Source organism: Magnolia sinica, chromosome 17, assembly GCF_029962835.1.
Source record: "Magnolia sinica isolate HGM2019 chromosome 17, MsV1, whole genome shotgun sequence".
NCBI lineage: Eukaryota > Viridiplantae > Streptophyta > Magnoliopsida > Magnoliales > Magnoliaceae > Magnolia > Magnolia sinica.
Genome location: NC_080589.1, coordinates 68053314 through 68058785, shown reverse-complemented (window position 1 = coordinate 68058785; position 5472 = coordinate 68053314). Strand labels below are relative to the sequence as shown.

Here is a 5472-nt window from a genome sequence, read left to right as displayed (position 1 = left end):
TCCTGAAGCCAATGGACGGAGTGGATTTTACACCTGGCATCAATCAGTGGTCCACCAACCATCACAGAGCCGTGGCGTAGCCTCTGTTTCGCAACAGGGGTTGCAGTTTTCCTTTGTGGGCCACCACCGTACACCAAAGGTCTAATCCGGACCGTCCATCAGGAGCCCATGGACCCTATCATCCAAGCCTAGGTGACGACATTTCAAGAAACAACTAAGATCGGTTTGTAACCGTCTAAACGGAGGATGAATGGTGCAAAGAAAAGTTATGTGGGCCACACCGAAACGGATCTAAATCACCCATATCTAACTGGTTTTTCGAGGGGAATCCAGTGGACGAACTGGATTTTCTATGTGATACTGACCATGGGTCCCACCAAACGTAGCAGAGCATGCTTACGCAAGCTCTGTTGCGCGAGCCTTGTTTCGCAGACCGGATCTGACGATCTAGGTGGGCCACCATCACGGTCCGTATGATAAATCTTAACCGTACATTGTGTGGGTCGTCAAAAACTGTCCCAGGGGATGTTTGTTCTTTAGAAGGAAAGCAAGGGAAAAGGGGTGGTCTGCATTGCGTTTTGCTACGTAAAGAAAGTTCCGCACCGACCCTAGCATGGCCATAAAGAGAGAGAGAGAGAGTGGAGAGCAGCGGGAGGAGGTGAACGTGAATCCAAGTCTTTGGAGGTTTGCAGTCGTGAAGCCAGGATGCCCTGTTGTTCACCATCGCCCCTTGGACATGGTGGGATGACGGAACTCTTCCTGACATTCATACATCACCCAGATTCGTTGTGAATTAGTTTAATTCTGTTGTTTGCTTTGTCTCATGGGCATGGTTTTGTAATGGAATACATTCTAATTTACACCTGTCTGATCACTTGAAAACTAGATTAAATGAAGTTCAGAATTGATTTTTAGGTATATCTTCCAACTGGATGAAGAGGGGACTCGAAGTCCAGTTGAGTTCATAAATTGGCCGTAGATCTCCCTGATCTCTACAAGTGGATCCTCTGAATCCCTAGTTTCCTACCTCTAAATTTCTTAAGTTTTACATTAATATTTCACCATTACTCCTCAAATTATAATCAATTTAAATTCTGTTGTAGTCTAGTTCTAATTCTACCTAGTTTCAAATAACGTACAGGTTTCAGTCCCTTGAGATTTGACCTCGGCCTCACCGAGTTTATTACTACATCACAACCCTATACTTGGGGAGTGAACAAGTTTTTGGCACCGTTGCCGGGGATTGACGGTTGCGATTCTCTGAAATTAATTAGGTTTAGAATTAGTTTAAGATTAGGATTTTACTAACTTTAGTTTTAGATTTTTATTTGATTTCTAGAACTAACTTGTTTTCCTATTTTGTAGGATCCTGACATAAACTTCTAAATTGGTAATCCCTTTTTAATTCCTCTACTTTTTCTATTTTTAGAATTAGGGTTTGAGTTTTAGAAATTTTCTAATTCTAGTATTTTCTATTTTTAGGAAATAGTTTATTTTTAGAAACTTTCCTCTTTTGTTTTTAGAAACTAAGTTAGTTATTTCCCTTTTTAGAAATTCTTTCTGATTTTAGAAAGTAACTCATCTTTCCTTTATTTTATTTTTAGAAACTTTCTAATTTTAGGTTTGGATTTTCTATTTTAGAAACTTTCTAATTCTGGGTCTTATTTTTAGAAACTAACTTTCTATTTTTTTAGTAACTTTCTAAGTCTTCCTCTTTTATAATCTAACTTAGTTTCCTAATTTATGTTTAGAAATTCTCTACTTGTAGACTTTTTGTTTAGAAACTAACCTTCCTATTTTATAGGCTTTTAAGATAGAAATTTCTAATTCGGTAAGCTCTTTCTCTACTTTCTATTTTTCATATCTCTTTTAGGAACTTACTTTCTAGTTTAGGACTTACCTAATTTATTTTAGAAATTTTCACTTTCTTTTAGGAATTTCTTCTTTTAGAAATCAGTTTACTGCTATCTTTCTTTTTAAGGATTTTCTAATTTTAGCCCTTCCCTTTTTAGAATCAAACTTATTTTGTTTTATTTTGCAGGTTTTTATCTTAGGGACTCCAATTTGGTAACTTCTTTCCAACCCTCTCTTTCTTTTTAGATTTTCTTTTCCTTTCTTAGGATTAGGTTTAGAATTTGATTGAGGGTTGTGAGTGTTTCATGCCCAAGTGGGCTCGTGACAACACTCGACGTCTCTTGACTGAAGGAGGATTGGTTGAGGGGTTAACTATCCATCGCAGGACTAAACACCACTCAAAATCCCCTAAGTTAATTGAAGTGATGGCTGAGAACCAACCTCTTCTACCTCAACCCAGGGTAGAGGACATTTAGGATGAAAATGAGGTGCATCAAGCACCCCCGTCTCGTACTTTATAAGGTTATTTACAACCAGCGAAGGTGAGTACGCCCTCATGTATGATTTTTTCTGAAAATACAGGACATATGGACATCAAGCCAGGGGTTATCCAACTCCTTCCTAAGTTCTATGGGCTTGAATATGAAGAACCATATCTACATTTGAAAGAGTTTGATGAGATCATAGCCACTTTATATTTTCAAAATGTATCTGAGGACACAGTCAGGCTGAGACTCTTTCCTTTTTCCTTGAAGGAGAAGGCTAAGACGTGGTTACATTCACTGCGTCCTAGATCCATTGGCACATGGAATGATATACAGAGGAAATTTATAAAGAAATTTTTTCCACATCATAAAAATGATTACCCTTAAAAAAGCAATTATGAACTTCACCCAAAAGGAGGATGAAACATTTTACCAATGTTGGGAAAGGTTCAAGGATTTAGTCAGTTCATGCCCACAACACGGTTTTGAAACGTGGCGCATTACAAATTTTTTCTATGATGAACTGACATCTTCCATGCGCCAAATGGTCGAGACAATGTGTAATGGAGAATTCATTAATAAAAATGTCGACGAGGTATGGGATTACCTCGATAGTCTTGCTGAAAAAACACAATCATGGGACTATTACCCAAAATCGAACACCACGTCTAGGCCGACTCAATATAAGGAGAAAGGTGGATTGTATATCGTGAAAGAAGAGGATGATCTCAAGTATAAAGTGACTACGCTCATAAGAAAAGTTGAGGCCATGGAAGAAAAGAAGGATAAGGTTAATGAAAGTGTTTGCGGCATCTGTGATTGCAACATTCATACAACTGAAAATTGTCCTACGATACCCGCCTTTTGAGAAGTGTTGAATGAACAATCCAATGCCGTAAATAATTATCAAAGACCTTTCAATAGACCGACCTTAATACATACAATCCTGGTTGGAAAAATCATCCAAACTTTAGTTGGAGAAATGGAAAAACTGCTACCCCTCAAAGTTTCTTCAATCAAAATTCAAATTAAGAGAAACCTCAAGAAGAACTGGTTCAAAATTTCATGCAAGAGCTGACCCAGGCAATGCGAGACTTTATGCAAAAGATGGATTCACGTATTACGGTTATAGAAAAGGGGATGCTTCCTGCACAACCGCTCCCCAATCCTAAACCGCAATACGAGATAAGTGATCCCAGCTCTTCAAATCAAATGGGGCACGCTAAATCCATCACCACTCTTAGGAGTGGGAAGATCATTGATAAAACCCTTCTGGTTAGGCCCGAAAAGCCTCAAGAACCAGAAGAGGATAACAATAATGGATCTAGTGAGGCCTCACAAAAATTGGAACTGGAACTTCTAGAAAAGCCAGTTGCTCCATTTCCCCAACGGTTGGTCGCAACAAAACCTCTCTCTAACTCTAAGGATATCCTAGAGGTGTTGAAACAAGTGAAAGTCAACATTCCTCTACTTGAAAGACTTATGTACGACCAAACGATGGCAAAGTATTCAAAAGAAGATCTTCTTGACTGAGAAAGTGAGTGTCATCCTAAAGCAAGACGTGCCACAGAAATTCAAAGATCCCGGTAGCCCAACCATATCATGTATAATCGAGGACCATCGAATTGATCATGCACTTCTTGACTTAGGAGCAAGCGTCAATCTGATTCCCTACTCGGTATACAAACAGTTAGGTTTGGGTGAATTAAAACCCTCCCTAACCACACTACAACTTTCTGATCGCTCTGTTCGTGTACCAAGAGGGATAATTGAGAATGTATTAGTCCAAGTTGATAGATTTTATTACCCTGTAGATTTAATCATCCTGGACACCGAACCCATCAATAACATGAGCACTCAGATTCCCGTCATTCTTGGTCGCTCATTCCTTGCCACTTCAAACGCAATTATCAATTGCAGGAATGGTGTCATGACTATGTCCTTTGGGAATATGACATTAGAGTCAAACATCTTTTTCAATAACGGCAGAAACTTAGAGGATGATGACGATTTCCAAGATATTAACATGATTGACTCTTTAGTGGAAGATACGACACCTCTGACCTTATCCTTTGACCCTCTAGAGATGTGCCTGGCCCACTCCCATGATTTTGATGATGACATGATTAGGGAGACGTGTGCCTTGCTTAATACTGCACCGGTACTTGAAGTTAACCAGTGGAGGCCACAATTTGAAGAGTTGCCCCAAACTGATGTAGTGCCTCTACCGTCTAACCTCAAGCCGCCGAAGCTAACCTAAAACCTTTGCCCTCTGATTTGAAATATGTCTATTTAAGTCAAGATGAGACATACCCGGTGGTGATCTCTACCCACATGGAGAAAGAACAAGAGAGTATGCTTATATCTACTCTCATTGAGCATAAGAGAGCCCTTGGATGGACGATAGCGGACCTGAAGGGAATCAACCCCTCGATTTGTACTCACCGCATATATCTTGAGGATAATGCAAAGACCGCTAGGCAATCACAACGTAGACTAAATCCAAACATGAGAGAAGTGGTTAAAGCCGAGGTTCTTAAACTATTGGATGTGGGTATCATATACCCCATATCCGATAGTTAATGGGTGAGTCCAACTCAGGTGGTTCCTAAGAAGTCCGAGATCACCATCGTAGTCAATGCCAATAATGAACTCGTACCTACAAGAGTTACTACTGGTTGGAGAATGTACATTGACTACAGGAAGCTGAATACCGTCACGAGGAAAGACCACTTTCCTTTACCCTTCATTGATCAAATCTTGGAAAGGCTAGCTGGTCATTCCTATTACTGTTTCCTTGACGAGTATTCGGGCTACAATCAGATTGAAATCGCCCCTGAGGACCAGGAAAAGACCACATTTACATGTCCCTATGGCACATTTGCCTACAAAAGGATGCCATTCGGATTATGTAATGTCTCTGCCACCTTTCAGCGATGTATGATGAGTATCTTTTCTGACATGGTGGGGAAATATCTAGAGGTCTTTATAGACGATTTCTCTGTTTTAGGTTCATCTTTTAGCAAGTGCTTAGAAAGTCTTAAATGTATGCTGAAAAGATGTAAAAAGAAGAACTTGGTACTTAATTGGGAGAAGTGTCATTTCATGGTTCATAAGGGAATTGTCCTTGGAC

At 39.6% G+C, this 5472-nt stretch overlaps 1 non-coding gene across 1 annotated transcript; it reads right to left on the bottom strand.

Annotated features, from left to right (window-relative positions):
• Positions 1-2718: 2718 nt before the first annotated feature.
• LOC131232067 (small nucleolar RNA R71) lies at positions 2719-2825 on the bottom strand. The gene has a single exon (XR_009164672.1). It is a non-coding gene; the product is annotated as a small nucleolar RNA R71 (small nucleolar RNA).
• Positions 2826-5472: the final 2647 nt, after the last annotated feature.